The sequence below is a fragment of the Porites lutea genome, chromosome 3 (assembly GCF_958299795.1).
Source record: "Porites lutea chromosome 3, jaPorLute2.1, whole genome shotgun sequence".
Taxonomy (NCBI): Eukaryota; Metazoa; Cnidaria; class Anthozoa; order Scleractinia; family Poritidae; genus Porites; species Porites lutea.
The window spans coordinates 45,201,935-45,221,753 of NC_133203.1; positions in this window are offsets into that span (position 1 = coordinate 45,201,935).

Consider the following 19,819-nt stretch of genomic DNA (forward strand, 5'->3'; position numbering starts at 1 on the left):
AAAATGGAAAAATTATTCGCAACACTTGTCATTTTTTTCATTTTTCTTTTTAAAATGGAATTATGGAAAATTAGGCGATAGGTATGCCATTTTTCTATTTTTTCATTTTTTGAACAAAATGGAAAAAATGAAGAAATGGTTCGAATGAATATCATTTTTTCATTTTTCTGTTTTTTGATTTTTTGCGAAAAACGGAAAAATCGAAAAATGATCTAGGACTCGGAGATTAATTTATTTTTCTCACTTTTCTAACAATATCAAGAAAATAAAAATAGCAAAATAGTACTTTTAGCCGTTAACAGTATTTTTTGTATTTTTGAATTTAACTTCAAAATAAGAAAAATGAAATAAATGATCGATTTTCCCGACCATTTTCTTTTTTTCTCTTTTTTTCTGTACTTTGAAATATGCAAATATGATAAGGATAAGTAATATTTCCTTTTTCCGTTTTTGTTGGAAAAATAGAAAATTAGATTGGCCCAAATGTGCACGGACCTAATTGCTACCTGATTTCTCAATTTAAAAACTTTTATGTGTGCAGTTTTTTTAATGAGTAGATTGTGTTATGTATACCACTGTGATGTGATTGGTTTTTCTAAAATGAGAAAAAGATTGTCGCCTTTGCAAATAAAAGCTGGTCATAGGCATGAGTATATGGTTCCTATGTAACACAGATTGCCAGTTAACTCCCTATTTTGTAACAGAGGACGTGATTATCAACCGTACAATCTGCATTTAATAGTGTAAACAGTTCTGTCACCAACTAACTTATCTCTATAATTGCCGGGGTATAATTTTAGAAGAGGATTTCGCCTGTCACGTACAGTTTGTTGTGTAATTTACCTGAAGAACATTTAGAAGAAAACTTCATTAGCCAAAAAGTACTGAGATCAGCTGCAGAATTTTCTACCCTTTCATTTAACAGGAGCTATGAAATTCTGCCGGGTCATTGATCGAGGGTTGAGTGATTCTGTGATACGATTGACCCTTGTCCCTTGTCCTGTGTGCCTAGATTTCGCGTATTTTTAAAGCATGTCAGTAAGTTTCAAATAAATTAGCCTGCGTAGCAAGCGCTTCCGCGCGAGTTCGTCGAGAACGTCGGGACGAGAGCAAAAAAAAAAAAGGATTGACGGGGGAGGGGGAGGGGAAAGAAGGAACCGCTTGCCCGCAAACCCCACGATTTTGAAAAACTGCGTTCGCCCACGAACGCAGCTTCTGATTGGTGCGGTCCTGTTAGTGTTGATTACTTAGCACTCAAAACATCAATCAACCAAGGTATGCTTTGTTTACGAGCGTCACAGATCTGGTCTCATCTGATTTGCGGTCGCAGATTACAAATGCTTTGGACTGATATTTATTTGAATCGTGTTTGTACAAAGGTTTATGAGATCAGAGTCTTCAAAGTATATTTGGAGATCGAGCAGTGGAGACTAAGGAAGGCCAATTTAATGGGAATGACAGCGTGCGGATCTGACTGGAAAAAAGCAAATGGACTGTTTGTTGGAGATAACATCAACGTAAATCAGAACATCAGTACTCAACACTGGCTAAAGCCGCCATAGACAAGCGATTTGTTAGCTTTCTGAAATGAAAAGATTCTTTTTGTTTATTGGAAATTTAGCGGCGTGTATTATAGAGAACGTTTCGACACAGGCTGAAGAGCAGCTGCTCTGCAAAACTTATAGCCCGCGGAGTGAATTGTTCCGGACAAATCATTGTTGACGTTTAGACAAGGTTTCACGACGAGATAAAGCCGCACAATAAAAAAACAAGAAATTCCGCAGCAACCGCTTAGAGTTTTAACCTTCTTTTATCGTAAACCTTTTTTATTACAGTTTTCGCAATCGCCTGGAACGTGTTCTATTACAGAACAAGGTAATTTTACAAGTCTGGCAATCCAGGGGTAATCTGTTCGTTATACTTCTATTTTGACGAGCTGTCAATTTACAAACGAGCCGAACCGTGAAATATCAAGGGGCGTTTTTCAGAATCGTGGGGTTTGCGGGCAAGCGTTTCCTCTTCTCCCCTCCCCCTCCCTCTTCCACCTTTTTTTTTTTCGCTTCCACTCTTACTTTCGCGCAATAACTCGATTGGAAACGCTTGCTACGCAGGCTACAAATAAATTCGCATTAACATTTTACTTAACCTGAGGTAAGTACTTATTTTGCTTCGCTTGTTTAAATATTCAGCGCGGCGACTTAACAAGGAGTGTGTGACAGATGTTTATAAAGTTCTTAATTTAGCGTGGTTTAAACTTCCACAGTCCAGGCACACGAGAACGTGTTATTTCAAATGTTCTATGACCAAATAAACTAAACACTGGTATTTCGGAATGTTTAATGGGAACTTTATTCTACTAGAACAACTAAATGAATAAATAAATATTCATCAGTTGGCTTAAAAGAGTTGTGGTATCCCGGGTGTGGTATACACCGTAATTGTCGAGGATTTAAAGACCCTTTAAACCCATTTGAGACTAATTTGATTGATTGGATTGCGAGGTCATGGCCTGGTCATTAAGTTGTCATCGCGTCGATTCAGGAATTTCATAATTTGTCATAATTTATTCGTTGTGCTCTTCTCGGCACGGTACTCTATTCGGCACTTTACGCCCTCACAGAGACGGAACTAAGGAGCAGTCTTTTCAGGTAAATCTTTCATTTCCTTAAGCCTGGTTTCCATATGATCGTCTAGATCATCCCGATCGCCTCAGTCGTTTCAAAATATTTCGAGATGATCCGGACGACTGGGGTGATTGGTAATTTCCATATGATATCGTCTCGATCGCCTCAAAGGCTAGAGACGCGGGGTCGTCATCATCAGCGATGTCTCTGGGTCACACAATAGAATTTTTGCGCGTATTTTGCAAACAAGCCACATAAATGGATGATTTTTGTTCGTAAAGCGAACCTCGTACCTTGGTAGCTGCTTTTTCTCTTGATTTTGCAGCATTGAGATCGAATTGAGAAGCTAGAAGAGTTCCCCGAAGACATAGTATCTCTTCGAAACCTTGATGTCAAGGACTTTCTCTAATTTCAAATAACCCCCAAACGCGCTGCGAACATTTGTGTACTATTTTTTCGGCTTCAGCGTCATCCGGGCCGAATTTATTTTCGATTACTGGAATAAAAGTGATGACTTCTGGGATAGCCTTCGATCGTCCCGATCGTCTCAGTCGTCTGAGAGGGGAGAGTTGAAAAAACTGACCCCCACTCCGCGGACTACCCACTGACCCCACTCCGCGGACTACTCTACGGACTACTCCGCGGACTACTCTACGGACTAGTCCGCGGACTACCATGCGGACTACCCTAACTAATCAACCAAATTTACTTTCACGGAGAAAAGAGTTAGAAGAAGCGTACCTGCCTACAAGATCACACTTGATAAACAGCCGCCATCTTGATTTTCGCCATTTTACTCGACCCAGCTCTCCTTTAGCCTCGCCCCAGTCTTCATCGGCCACAAGTCAGAGCACGCCGTTCAGCCAATCGATGACCACTATTGGCGCTGGTAACAGTTTTTGTTATATTCAGCTTAAAAATGTTTTTAAGAACTTACTTATAGCCGTGCTTGGAAGTCACTATATTTTTGGATTCACCTGGCCCACAAGGCCCTTGGAGACGTATTCTCCTACGTAGGGCACGCAGTCGTTATTTGGATCGTCACGCGAGGTTTGGAGAGAAGCGTTGCGTGACGGTCCAAGAACGGAAGCTGCAATGGACGTAGCAATGAAGAAGAAGGGCTGGGTCGAGTAAAATGGCGAAAATCAAGATGGCGGCTGTTTATCAAGTGTGATCTTGTAGGCAGGTACGCTTCTTCTAACTCTTTTCTCCGTGAAAGTAAATTTGGTTGATTAGTTAGGGTAGTCCGCATGGTAGTCCGCGGAGTAGTCCGTAGAGTAGTCCGCGGAGTGGGGTCAGTGGGTAGTCCGCGGAGTGGGGTCAGTGGGTAGTCCGCGGAGTGGGGGTCAGTTTTTTCAACTCTCCCGTCTGAGAGCGTTTCCATATGATCGCTTCAAAATTTACATGATCGTCCCGATCGTCCGGATAGAACTCAACTCTTATCCAAGCGATCGAGGTCGTCTCAGTCGTCCGGGTCGTTTACGATCGTCTGGGTAGCGTTTCCATATGATCGTTCCGATCGTATGAACATTTTTTGAGACGACTGGGACGATCGAGACCTGATCCGGAAGATCATATGGAAACCTAGCCCGCGTGCAGACGATAACTAAACTCTGATTACAGTGGAACCCCGCCATACGACCACCCCGTTATTACGACCACTTTTTTGTGGCCCGAACAAAAGCCCACTCATTTTCTTATCTGAAAACCCCGTTAATCCGACCACCCCGTTATTACGACCAACGACCACCTTTGGGAGTCCTGAATCGTTATTTTCTTTATAAAATTACCCCGTTAATACGACCAGTCAAAATGCTTGGTGGGGCTGCTGAATGAAAACAGACACAATCTGACAAACAATAACGCATTACTAATATTTCATTGAATGTTTTTAGGCAAAGGTGTTAGCATGACATTCGGTAAATTGCAGTGTTCAGTAAAAAGGATGCATGAATAAATAATGTAAAAGATCTGAAAGACTTCACTTTGCAGCATTTCGAGGCTCTCAAAGTTATATTGCCTTCCTGTTTCTGCTGCCTTCCACTGTGGCTTTTCTCTTCAAGTCCATTTCCTGTTCTTTTCTCGCAGATCGGTTATTTGGAATGTCTAATAATTTGTTAAGCATATCAACGTTTCTTGGCTGTCCATCAGTAAACTTGTAAACTCATGGGATTTCCATCCCGTATCCTCCCCCACGTTTCACAAGCCCTTTCCTTTCATAACAAGGAACTGAAAGAAGTCAGTGTTTTTTCTCATTACTCGGTTTCCTTTACTGTTATATTATTCAGTTGCATTGAATTGCGGTTGTAAGGTTGTTAATTAACTGCAAAAAGGTTTATTTATAGCGGATTAAAGGTATACATGTAGTAGAATGTAGTTTAAAAGCATTTTGCACCATAATTTGACCCTACCCCGTTAATACGACCACCCCGCTAATACGACCAAATTTCCATGGCCCGAAGGTGGTCGTATTAACGGGGTTCCACTGTAGTACCAGAGTTTAATTTCGTCTGCGCGCAGGCTAATGGAAACCAGGCTTTACATAACTTATTCCCTGAGCTTAAGGTGTTTCGATACAGTTTTTCAGAGGCGATACCGATATTTTTCAATCGCCTCAAAAGTAATTTTTTCCTTGTCCGATCGCTATAAAATTTTTACCAGTAATTGGCTATGGATTGAAATATGTAGACTACGAGTAGTCCCCCATTTTTCCTCAGGGATAGTAGGGCGAGCGAAACGTGAGCGCGCGTGAAAATCACCCCACGCGAGAAAAGGCGACACGCGGCGGGAAGAGAGAAAAATGAAAACTTATCCTACGAACCGGACAAAAATCTGCGTTACAACATTCACTGTTTTGACGTTATGCTAATTTTTCCAAAATAATACGGACTATACATACCTCCATGACTAGTACATTTTAGTTTGAATTTATCGCATCTTTTGAATGTAAAACATTGATAATACTCACACTGAAATGTACTGGTCATGGATATATGTATTGTCCGCTTTAATTTGGAAAAATTAGCATAACGTCAAAACAGTGAATATTGTAACGCAGATTTTTGACTGCATGGTTGGTAGGATAGGTTTCTCTTGAAATTTCAAGGTGTTGCAGTGAATCAATCTTAATGAAAGTTACAGACATTTTTATATACATTATGAAGATTATGTGAAGAGATTTTAAAAAAATTCGTTCGAGTCGTTTTGGAGATATACAAGAAAGCGCTAAAAGTCCAAATTCTGAATGAAGTTGCACTTATACAGGTGGTGAGAAAACGGGTTAGATTTCAAGATCTCATGAACGAAAGTACACCAAAATTTCCTAGCATCAAAATATGATATTAAGCATCATTCTTACGCTACTTAAGAATAATTTGAGTCATTTATAACGTTTTCATTAAATAATCTGTCACCGCTATTGAAAATTTAAGGTTTGAAATATATTTTCGTTTTAGTCGAATTCAAACATACAGAATTTTTTACTTCTTTCGGAGATTGTTTGCTAAACGCCAAACTTTAAGTTCCTAGTGTTGGATTTTCAGTAGCAGGTCTAGATCACACAAAATTCGGCTTTTATCAATTTCAAAGTTTTTTGTTTATTGTTGTCATAGTAATATCGATTTTATTTAAAACTACATTTTCACAAAACTCAATCCATAGCCAGTTAGGGAAAGTTCATTTAATATGACAAGGGGGGGATGAAGATATTGAAACTCGAAGCTTGAAATTTTAGCAGCCCCCCTCGCTAGCGGTTCAATTTTTTAGGAGCCCCCTCCTTGGTAGTCGAAAAAATTTCAGAGCCCCCCCCCCCCCCTCCTCCTTCATTTCTTAACATTTCTTGTTACAGAGTCATCGTTTTTATAGTTCCCGTTAACAGATTTTGAAATCTTGTTGAATCAATGTGGTTTTATTATAAAAAGTTTGAGCATTTCTAATTTTTGAAATTTTCTAAAGCATTTTTGGGATGAACAAGAGTGTAATAATTACTGAGACTACATTTGTTATATCTGTAAACCACGTGATATAGCTGAGTTGCACAGGTCATTAAATTGTTGAGTTGAAAACCATCCGATCTGTATGATGATGTCATGTGCTGGTTTTGAAGTATACAAATTTTCGGAGCCCCCCCTCCTAGCACAACAATTTTTTCGGAGGCCCCCCCTTCGGGTGTCTAAAAATTTTCAGACCCCCCCTCAATATCCCCCCCCCCCCCCCCCCTTGTCCTATTAAATGAACTTTCCCTTACTGGTAAAAATTTTATAGCGATCTGACAAGGAAAAAAACACTTTTAAGGCGATTGAAAAATATCGGTATGGCCTCTGAAAAACTGTATCGAAACACCTTAACTTACTAGAATCGCCGGCCGGCGACTTTAACTAAGCTGCTGCTAAGGGGCGATTTTTTTTCTGAGGGGAGTAGGTGGCTGTACACACTCAGGCCACCATATAACCTTGTCGCCGACCATTGCATGACCGGCATATCATCTTATGTGTGAAAAATAAACTCATTTGAATATTGTACCCTTTTGGAAGACTTTCGTAATTACGTAATATTATCACTTAGGTTGAGTGAGAGATCGAGACGCAATAGAACGTATGACTGGTCGCGCTTACTTGAATACGCAAAAATACGGACTGTTTTGCAGTCTAACCTAGACTATAAAGAATTATTGTACTGCAAGAAAGCGAAAAGTTAGCCAGAGCATTAACAGACAGTGAATAGCTTTTAAGAGAAAACAACCCACTACAAAACACATCAAGATACACGGGCCTTACTCAACTGAGACTGATAGAGATGATCAATAGACGATACTCTATAATTTATGGTCGACATTGTGCCCCAAGATAAGAATATTGATTTATACGTTTCAGTAGTTAAGATATTCTCGGTTTTCACTCACGTGAGAAAGCAGAAACAAAAATGGAAACCTTTAAATACAGAAAGTCTAGAATCTGGGAAATGAAAGAAGATAAATATACAAAAAGCCTTGCCAAGAATCAGGTCAATGCAATAGTTCATGTGCGAGACATTCGGAAAAACGTTTTACCCAAATTTATAAAGCTTTGTATGGAGACGCCATGTTTAGAGACACAAATATAGCCTGTTCCCGGCGTTCAGATAGTGGGGAGCGGTGCGAAGTAAAAAGGAGCGCGAAAAAATAAAAGCGAGGGAGGAGAGTCCCCCTCTACTTTTCATCGCTTTCTTTACTCCGCACCGCTCTCCACTATCTGAACGCTTGGAACAGGCTAGCACAAATATGGCCGCTGGAAACCAACAGAAACATTTGTTTTTGAGTTTTCCTAATTATGAGTGAATTCTTCGCTTGAGGAACTCATAAAGATTAAAGCAATGTTTATTCTAAGACAAGGAATGTTTAGATAGCAAAATCTCCGAAAATCCGTAATGTTTTTAACCCACGTAAGAGCTTTCCCGGCCAAACCAAATGCCGCGTCACGCAATAGCCTGGAAATTCAAGCGTCCTGTATCGCAAAACAAAGCACCCTTTTGAACCGAAAATTTGTTTGTTTAAAGGTTTTAAGGTGCTCTAATATCACATGAAAGTAGAAACTCAGAAGAAGCGATAGTTTCGTAGTTTGAATTTTGGTGACGTCATGTGAAAATCCAGATTCTACACCATCTCCAATACACTATTTCCCATCATTTTCCTGTTTTTTTCCTGTCATACCATTTTTAACCACAAGTCTAATCTTACTCTGGTCATTTATGTCATACAATTTCCGTAATTTACCAAATTTTTTAACTTTTAATACACTATTTTCCCTAATTTTCCTGTTTTTTTCTTCCGAGCTGACGAAGTCGCGAGGTCATCCTTATTCATATTCTAGCTTTATTTTCTATATTATCATCTTCATATATTTTCCGTTATTTTGCATTGCATACTTTTTCTGTTTAGATACTTAAAATATGGGGTTATTTCTGTAAGTTAGGTACCTCAATTTTTTTTCTTAAATTAAAAATTTGGTAAATGACGGAAATTGTATGACATAAAAAAACCAGAGAAAAAATTAGACTAGTGGTTAAAAATGGTATGACGGGAAAAAAAAAACAGGGAAATGAGGGAAAATAACGGTATTGGTGATAGTGTAGTCATGGATATATGTATTGTCCACATTCATTTGGAAAAATTAGCATAACGTCAAAACAGTGAATGTCGTAGCGCGGATTTTTGACCGGTTCGTAGGATAGGTATGTCTTGAAATTTCAAGGTGTTGCAGGGAATCAATCTTAATGAAAGTGTCAGACATTATTATTATGAAGATTATGTGAGGAGATTTTTAAAAAATTCGTTCGATTCGTTTCAGAGATATACAAAAAAGCGCTAAAAGTCCAAATTTTGAATGAAGTTGCACTTAGACAGGTGGTGAGAAAACGGATTAGTTTTCAAGATCGCAAGAACGAAAATACACCCGTTGAAAATTTCTTAGCATCGAAATATCATATTAACCAGGATTCTGACGCTACTTAAGAATAATTTGAGTTATTTATAACGTTTTTATTAAATAATCTATCACGGCTATTGAAAATTTAAGGTTTGAAATATATTTTAGGTTTAGTCGAATTCAAACATACAGAATTTTTTACTTCTTACGAAGGTTATTTGCTAAACACCAAACTTTAAGTTCCTAGTGTTAGTGTTTTGTTTATTGTCGTCTTAGTAATATCGATTTTACTAAAACCTATATTTTGGCAAATTTCAATCTATAGTCAATCATTGGTGAAAATTCTATAGCGATCAGACAAGAATAAAATCAGTTTTAAATCGATTGAAAAATATCGGTATGGCCTCTGAAAAACTATATCGAGACACCTTAATTACTTTTATGACAGCAAACATGTATCAGATATGGCTGCACTTAAGTTGCGGCAACGTAAATTTAAAGGTCTGTTGAACATTGTACGACAGAGAATAAAGCATGTTTACGAAATTAATATACTCGGTACAGCTTTAAAAAAATCAGCTCTCGGTTCAAACTTCTAAAGCTCCACAAATAATGCCGCATACTTCCCAGTGAAAGTTGATACCTAAATACTAATTATTAACGTTTTATTTGTAGACCTTTGAAAAATATGATTTTTTATACTTCACTTTGAAGCAGGTGAAACACTTATAAATTCACGTACGTTGTGCCGTTCGCGATAGCCGCATTAGGTCATAAATGTCTTGAACCAGCAGCCACACTAAAATATGAACCCTTAAAGAGCTGCATCACCGTACTCAGCGTTTGAATCATAAAGATATTTAAATGCTATGATTCTAAACACCTTTAGCCGTAATAAAAGACGACAAAATTGTCAAGAACAAAACAGGCGGTCTCAAAGTGCCCTTGGTTGACCTTTAGCGCAGTAATAGCTAGTAATGCCATGTTTAGATGCCAAAATCTCATTGGTTCTTAGCAAAGTACCTCATAGTACCTTCAACCTTGTTGGCTCTTGCAACACACATCCGAACAGACAAAGCCACAAAGATACATACGCTCACACAACTGACATATGAGCTATTTTTCCAAAATATCTCAATAAAATAAAACCTTCTTAGAGATCAAAGATGTTAGTTGAACACAATCTTCTTTTTTCAAAAGCCTTTAGTAGTAAGCAGTACACTACTACAAGAAAGCCGTCTCTAGAGCTGGTAACCTGGAAACAAATACAAATTTGCAAATTAAACTAACAATTAACTTTGAAGAGTGGGACCGAAAGGATTCAATTTTGCATTTTCAACCTCAGAAGACATCTCGCTATTTTGAGCTAATCAGTTTTGAGCCGGTAAAAGGGCGCCCAAAGAACTTTTTATGGCACGAAAAACACCCACTCAGCCAACTGCCAACTGATCAAAAATAGTTTATCCCAATAGAGAACGACCCAACGGTGCAGCTTTTGAAGACGATGGCTTTGAAGTATTCCTTTCGTTTTCCCAAACTGGAAATTTCTCCGCAAGAACTGGGCGTGATGATTGAGGGGAAAACCAGAGCTATCTGGAGCGGACCACTCCCCCGTAAGATAAACAGGAGCGTTGATGAAGTTACAAAATCGCTAGGGCGCAGAACAAATACAACGGACCCGAAGAGTTCTGATCAGCGGCGTAGCACAGCAAATGAAAATTTTCAAGCGGCCGGTGCATTGTCAAACCAAACGACCAGCCCAATAGGGGCCCAAACACAGGACCCAAACTACACCCAAAAGGTAACTAAAGCCTACCATGAAGACCAAAAGTCGTTATTTGGTCTTCTAATTGAAAACGGATACCTCGAAACTGGGATAAAGATAGCCGGTAGTAAACTCGTGAAAGATGGTGTGGAATTAACGTGTAAAGAAACGTGCAACGCCTTGGATGACGCGACTAGGAAGATTTTAACCTTAGCTATGGCGGAAGGCTCCATTACAGCTGGCTCACTCGAGAGAGAACCACTGTCTACAATGTATGAACTTTGCAACAAGGTAGCTGTAAATCGACTAGCTGTGAATGGAGTATTTGAAGATAACCTTCTTGATAACGATAACAATTCAGGCTATAAGAAATGGAGAAACCATGTTTTTATGTTAGCGTCCTTTACAGCACTAATGGTTTCTCTTAAGTATAAAGTAGAAAACTAATTTATGGTGTAAATTGCTTTGGGGTTTAAACTCACAGGTTTATAGGACACCATCATTCTGTAAGAAAATAATGCAAATTTCAGGTCTATAGAGTGTGCATTTAGTAGTTCACTAAAGCGCGCGTATTGCCAACTTACTATTCTATTCTTTCGTTTAGAACTTGTAGTAAAACAAATTTTCGGAAGTGCGTCCGACGGGGAGGGGGAGTGGGAAAGTAATTTCACACTGCAATCACTGCTTGTGATTAGGAGACCGTTACCCTGGCTGCCACAGGGCGCGCGCGCAGAGGAGTTATTTGTGACCTTGTTTGCAGTTAAATTTTTCAGTTTTTAGCTCGATTTGCCTTTGTTTTACTGTAGAATTGAATATGACCGATCAAACCGTCATGTCGGGAAAGAAACATGTGATGCTTAACTTGATTATTTTGTGATTAAATATTAATTAGAAATTGACACCGTTGCGCAAAGAAGTTAGATTTTGTGGCATGAGATTTCACAATATTAAATGTAGACAAAGTCCGGGTATATTCATGATATAAAAAAATGTAACTGCATGCATTTTGTTAGACTAAATAAGGTGACAGAACGTGCGATTTTGTAATAGTCACTTAATTTAGATACATTAGTATAGGTAATAGCATGATTTGTAGTGATATTTGGCATAAATACCACGAGTGATATTTTGAAATTGTTATACGTAATTTTTACGAGCCGTTAGGCGAGTGAAATTTGAGACAATTTTGCAATATCGCAAGTGGTATTTATACCAAATATCACGTACAAATCATGCTATTATTTGTTTATACTACTACCTACAAAAGGTTTGTAATTTTCACATGTAGGTATTTCAAATTAAGCTGAAATATCACTGCTCTAAGCCAATCAAATTGCAGAAATTTCTCTTGTAGGAGGGGGACATGGGGGTTTACGGTATTGCGGTATTGGGCTTTTTTTCATGCGGTATTTCGGTAATTTTAATTTTAACGTGCGGTATTGCGGTATCATCTAGCCCTGCGGTATGCGGTTTTTCATCATTTTGGCTGACGGTATTCGGTGAAATAAGATTGTTCACGGTATTACGGTACCGTTCATTTGCGCTTTCCTTTCGATACAATACGCAAAACAAAACACAGTAAGACATAAAGGTCAATAAAAGTTAATATTTAGAAGTCTTGAGACATAACGGTAAATGATTACACCATTTGTGGGTCATTTTGTGACAGTTAATGGTCGATAATATACAATGTGATTGTTGTTGCATCCAATGGTAATGAGTCGTCTCAAGTTACCTTACCAGGCTTGTCGATCTGTGTACCTGTTCCGGTAATTCGAGGTCTTGAACGTTTTCTCACAATGTCTGAGGTCGCTGAGGTTGAAGACGGCGTGGTCATCATTGACTGTGTGGCAATTTTTTATGAAGAGGGCGAAGGAGGCGAACATTATCGCAACAAGAATAAGTTTAGATGTTTGGTTTCGAGAATTGAAAAACGCCTTGTAAAGTTAAAAGAGAAAATTTGGTAAGTTTGCCTCTTAACAGCGCGGCGTCATCCTCGGAGACCCAGGGGCAGAAAAAGGGGGCGAGGGAAAGTCTAAACGGGCGGAAAAATATATATGAAACGAAGAATTGGTGCCAGAAAAACACAAGTTTTCTGGTCTGGTAAGACATTGTCCCCAGGGGCTCTTCTCGCCGTTCTTTACTTTTCTTCGTTCCATATATATTTTTCCGCCCGTTTAGACTTTCCCTCGTGCCCACTGTCTGCCCCTGGGTCTCGGAGGATGGCGCGGCGTGTGATCTGACCCCTGAGAGACTGACGTGCTAGACTAGATTGATTTTATATCAAAACTCGCACTAGACGTGCGTGGAAAGGGTTTTAGTTGGTTTGTTTTTCGCGCTTTCAAGAGTTATTTTTATTGGAGTTAATTAGCTGTTGGGTCGAAATACCAAAAGGCTGAACAAATGTAGTTTACTTTTCAGTGAAAATTTTCAGAAAATTGCGAACTACCAAATTATTAAAAAAAGCATGGACATCTGGTGCATAAATGCCTGAGATAATTAAACGCGCTAGATGGAAGCAACCATAAGTATGCGGAACCGATTATAAATGTGATTAAAATATGCGGTATCGGTATTTAGACGATTTTCCACGCGGTATTTCGGTATTTGCCATTTTTTCTTACGGTATTGCGGTATTGGGTACCCCCCAATGTCCCCCTCTTGTAGTAGTATAATAATGGGAATTTTTACTGTACATGTGATTAATGTAAAAATACTGCCTTACGCAAGGATAGTAGTACGTTCTAGATTCTAGTTCATGTCTTGATCGTTGAATGAGTGAGAATTGTGCATTGCAGTAGATTGTTGGATTGGATTAAATCGTGCTGTTATATCGAAAGATATAGTCCTTTTAATTTGTTTGAACCAGCGAGCCGGGTTAAAAGAATTCCTCAATACATCATGCGATCGTGTTACAAACCGATTTAACATCCTTGCAGTACAAGGAATTTTGGAAGAACGTCTGCCCCGTCGGTTTATTATTTTTCAAATACACAAGATTTTGCATTCACTCCGTTAAAAAACATGTCGACGATAAAGAAGGTTTCAGTTTAACTTGCAGGCTTTCGACAAGTACGTACACTCCAATGGAAGGTATGCAGGCTTAAAGAAGTTTTAACCATCACTGAAAACAAAATTAAAATGGCTTCAGGGTATTACCTTGTTTAAGGATTTTGAAACCATCTTCGCATTATTGTTGAACTCACCCCGGCAGACCACTATTTCGGTCAATTTCTGGTTAGGCTCGTTGTTTTTATTAGTGATGATGAGCTGATTTTCCTTTTGCTGCGGTGTTGAAACAATGATTTCTAAAGCCTGTAAGTAAGTCTTGAGACTTCCAAAACCTTTCAACGTTTCAAATTTTCCTTTTTTTCTACAACTCAGCCGCAGTTTTCTCATGTTTGTCTGTCTTTTTGGAGAGAAGTGACCCACATTAGCCTCGCTTTCGCCCAAAAACGAGCACTTGTCCTAGGCCGCCCGGGAACACGAAACTCGCCTATTCCAAGCGTGACATCTCCTTTGGCTCTCGACATCGGAGCAAGAGCGGACAAACTTGCTCAATAACTCGTCTGTAGCCAAACCCGTCAATTCCAATCACTTTTGGGAGAGTTATCTCCAATTATCGGAAGAAATAACTGCGTTTCTAGGTAAAAAACAACCTTCTTCCAAACTGAAAAGTGTCCCTGTATTTTAAAATGTTGAAAATGCTCCGCCATAGTTATGAACACCGTCAGACAGTCCTGTCCACTTTCATGACCCACACTTACGAGAACTTAATAACTCTTACAAAAATAAAAGTCCTCTAAGACTATATGAGGTTACTGGGGGTGAATAACACTAAAAACGGTGAAAAAAAAGAGTTCTATACTCTTTTTTTTTTACACCAGGCAGGGAACTAGCCACCACTGCATCTCTTTGACTAGTTGTAGGCCTAACTGACTTTTATTTCCACATATCCTGAAAATTGCACGCATAACTAGTAAGCACTGACCTCACCAATACTTTGAGCTCTTTAGCTTTTTAGCTCACCCCAACAACGCATAATTTATTACAAGCAGTAGGCTGATCATAACAAAAATTTGTGGTCCCGGGCCAACAGGTCTATGAGCTGGCTACGCCCCTGTCAGGCTTCATTAAGAGCGTAACAGTCTCTTGTACTGGTTAAAGATGTGTAAGGCATGGGTAAGGAGTCAATTACGTTGGGTATGAAATTGGCTAAATGTTTTTGTCTGATGTTGGGTAAAAATAGGTAAAGGACTGTACGTTACTTATGCCTGGGGGGGGGGGGGTGATTTTTTAACCAACTCGCGGCCTAAAAAGTGTCTATATCCAAACCTTACCCCCCAGTTTATGCGACGGCCCAAAAATGTACCCTCCCCCCCCTCCCCCCTCCAATAAAAAAAGAAGGAAATATAAAAGGAGATAGCATTCTTTATATAAAAGGATCAATGCTTTTGAAAAGAAACTATGTAATATTCTAGAGCTAATATTATCGAGGTTATCAAAAGAAATTTACTATTTTCAAATGGAATACTGCTCGCCGATAAACCTCAGTACAGTTTAATGCTATCCGTCTGAGATCCTCAGTAAATTAAATAAAATACACTTAACAAGGAAGCTGTTTGTGAAAGCAAAATGCGCACGTACTACAATATTTAAACATAGAAACCAAAAGATAATGCATAATCCGATGCCCCGGGCGAGCAATTGACCGTGCTGGTTTCTACTGTAAATATTGAATTGCATGGGCTAACGGGACTTAATAAGTTACATATTACCAGGAGCCCATCCTGATACCGTATTACAAATTGTAAGGGCCTGTTTACATGGAGGTGGGGGACTCCAGGTAGGTGGGGTAACCCGCTTAGGTGGGGTTAGTACCCGCCTGTCCATATAATCTCTTAGTTTAATTTGATCACGTCTACATGATAGGTGGGGTGATAATCAGCCTCGTCCCCAGGGCTTTTCCCTCCCTGGGGACGAGGTTGGGGTGATGATATGAGAGATTGTATGGTCAGGCGGGTTACTCCACCTAAGCGGGCTACCTCACCTACCTGGAGTCCTTCATCTCCATGTAAACACTCACTAAATAACACTGTGCAGAAAGTGCAGCTTTCTTGCAGGTTAATGCACCGTTAACCGAGAAGACCTGGAGACGAGGTTGAGTTGTTTTGGTTGTGAAAACAAAAATGGCGGACATTTCGCTCGTTGCAAGAGTAAGAACTAGGCGAAATAATAGCTTAAAACGTGGCAAGGACGGCAAGAAGACAACGAATATTTGCGGACCTGAACAACCCTAAACGTGCACTATCGAAGATGATCGAACTTAACATCGATGGATCGATGGAGGTAAGCATGTTTTAGCCATGTTTTTAAAATAGGAATTATTTTGAATGAATAATAAAACAATTATTGAATTCGGCTTTTGAATCATATGAAGAATTATGGAAAACTCGGAGGGTGTTATCTGCCAGGATAACACCCTCCTCGATCTCCATAATTCTTCATAAGATACTCAGCCTCATTCATTAATTATTAATTATTGTAATCCACAAATCAGTTAACTTCAAGGCACATTCATGAGACTTCTGAGAGTGCAAGCAGTCTAAGAGTGAAACAAACCGCGCGCGCGAGCGGAGCCTCCATAGCTAAGAAAATCTGGTTATCTATCCATCTGTGAAATATTGGAAGTCACGTGACCGTACGCCGTCCGTTCGCACCACAGGGCAACTAATCTTAAATCTCGCCTGAAAGAAATTGTGACCACCAATAAAATGATTAACATTTCGAAGGGTCTGGAGACTTCTCATTTCAGCGGAGCTCTCGCGCGCGCAGCGGAGCATTATGAGTAAAAAATGTGGTAATCTATGCATCCAAGAAATTTTGGTTCTGGGAAAATCGTCCGTACGGGTTACGTCCGTACGTACGTCCACCCCTTCATGTAAGCCGGGATGAAATTTTGCATTTCAAGCACCCTCGCGTTTCGGCGGTAAATCGCATATCTTCCCGGACTTTTGGAGATAAAAACAACGACAATTAAAGCCGATTCTTTTTTTTGACTTAATTTCAATGTCTACATTGACGTGGATAAGAGAGAAAGAGCTAGAGGGTGAGAGATAAAAAAATAAAGGAGACCAATTTCGTTGGAAGAAACTCATAAAAATTTATAGCGGCGGTGAGAAAAAGGGGAAATGCTAGCTGCCACCAAGGTGAAAAAGAGCGGCAGCGAAAAGCAAAGTGAACAGGAACACATGTGTAACTAGGAATTTTTTAGAAGTTTCTCGTTGTAGCGTTGTAGTCGTGCAAAACAACGGTAAAGAAATGTACAAAAAAATTGTGCTGCACGTGCAAAGTTGTTTTCTTGCTAATTAGACCTACTGATTTTTTTTTTTTTTTTACTGTTTTCGTTGCCATCGCCGCTTAGCATTACACGATTTTTTTATTTTATTTGAGTAAACTATACATATTAGACTAACGAGAGCTTCGCTTTTAGCCCTGACTAGATCTATTTATTAAATTTTCGAATTCGGATAATGCATTTCTAGCATTCTGATTGGTTCACTCCATCTCGGTTGTTATACCTTGTACTCACTATCTGTCTTCTCATTGGCTAAGAGCCTACAGTTAATCTTGGAAATCAGCGCAACCTACAGATTAGTTAGTTATCTGCTAGCAGATAACTGACTAATCTGTAGGTTGCGTGCGCAATGCATGATTTCCAACAACAACATCAATTCAGGTTCCTTGCGACGGTGTGTTTGTCCTTATTTTCTTCAAAGCAATGTCACAATTATTAGATTCGGTTTTTGTGATATCCTAAATAATCAAGGTCTCGGTAAGTGTTATCAGCCTCGGCCTTCGGCTCGGCTGATAACACTTACCTCGATCTTGATTATTCCGGATATCACAAAAAACCTCATCCAATAACTGTTTATTATCAGCTCATATACCTTAGTTTGACCATATATGGAAAACGCTTATGCTGAAGAAACAAAATTTCTCTCGGAAAAAGCGGCGGAAAAAAGTAGATTTAGCGAGCTTTCTACCGACGAAACATGGACAAAAAAAAACTGTGCCACACCAGCAGCGACAAAAAAGCCACAAACTTTGGTTTAAAATTATTTAATGATGCTTCGAAGTCTCCTAACAAATTTAAAGAAATTATAAGCTTAATTCTTCCGTAAGACGAGCTGATTATGTAACGACAACAATAACGACAAAGTTTACCTTCAAAATTTTCAGAATGGCTTGCAAATCCTTGGAGGTGTAAGTTTTCAAAACCATAAGCAGATATTTTCCGTGTTTGAAGAGCTTTTACACCTCTTAACACTTTCGCAAGTCCATAACGGGGCTCAAGTTAATCTTACAACGAGCGGCTTTCCATTGAACAACAACAACAAAAAGATTAATGAAGCTGGGTCTTTGTACAGCTCTGATTCAATGGAGAAAGGAAACGAAATTGGCAAGTAATCATTTAGACCTATCCAGCGTTATATTCCACAGTCACAGCGAGGGAAAGCGAAAACAGTACTTGTCGAGATTAATTTAATTTAAGCACAGCGTCCTTCCTTTCCAGATTTTTCATTCAACTAAGGCCCGGTTCAGACGCCCGAACCTTTTCATGAGCCGAACCTAATTCGAATTAAGGCAGACCCAAATTATTTAGACCGGCTGAATTGATTCAGACGCCCATCTTAATTCTAGCCGAACTGAATTCAAAAGGAGAAAAATGCTTATTTCGGTCAAACTGCTTACAAAATGCGTCATAATAATTTATGCATTAGGTTCGGTCTATGAAAAGTTCGGCGTCTGAATCAAAGCTGTTTCAAAGTCGCTCCAGAGGCGAAATTCCCGGCCGGGTTAGGCGAAAAGAACGGCTGAGCCGTTCCAAATTGAAACAGGTGTTCGTAATTGATTCAGACGCCGAACTTTTCATATACTTAGTTCGGCTAAAGGAGGATTATGCAGTCGTCCCATGATTCTATGCGGCAATTTTTCGTGGTTTTTCACGTGTAACGTGGCCATTTTGGATGCATCGTGAGCGTCGGAGGTGAATTTTCGACCTTTCAAAAGAGCTTGTTTGACGGCTTGAAGTGAGTTTGTTTTATTTCATTCCTTTTGATTGTACTGAGCGAATTTTCCATGCTATTAATGTATAATTAAATGCCTTAATTATTTTCACGACAAAGAGAGCTGAATTTTAATGATGAAGGTATTATCCTCACTGTCACGGTCGGGTACTTCAAGAAATGTGTTACTTTCCTGCTACAATAGTCGAGGCTCTGTGAAACATTATAATTTTTGTAGAGAGAGAGGGATATAATTTCAAGGAATGACAATGTACCTCGTTGTACCTCAACTCAAAAAGTGACCAATCGAAATTGAACATGGCTGTTTTTTACCCATTGGCAGCGGACGACCGCGCGACTTTAGCCCTGGCTAAATCTATATATTATAGTTATTGTTGTTTTCAATAGGAGAGAACACAAGAAGGAAATGAAGAAAATGAATCCATTCAAAGTGAAACAAGTCAAAGCTCGTGGTTGAGAATGGAAATTGACTTATGTTTCATTTTGCAGACGTCAAACCAGCCTCAGTCTATGACTATACGGACCTTATGAAAAGATATATTTCAGCTGTAAGGGACCTTAAGTTACACCGTTTCTTTCTACGGTTACGAGTAGGCGAACGTGAATCTTTGTTCTACCCGGTAGCCTAGCCAATTCTCCGGGGAAAGTGGCAATTTACCCGTATTTGTAGCTACATCCCGGCACCTGTAGTCGTACACAGAAACGGTGTATTTTATGTCTCGGTCTGAAATGAAATGGGATCGTCATTATCCAGTAAGTGTGCAAAATACAGTGGAAGCTCTCGTAAGCGGACACCATCGGGACGCGAAAAAGGTGTCCATAACTGGAGCTGGCCGCTTACGAGAATGTGAAAATACAGCATTTGTATGAGAGTTGGGAAAAACGGGGTTTTGTGAAGGTGGTCGTAAGTAGAGCTGACCGCTTATAAGAGTGTCCGAA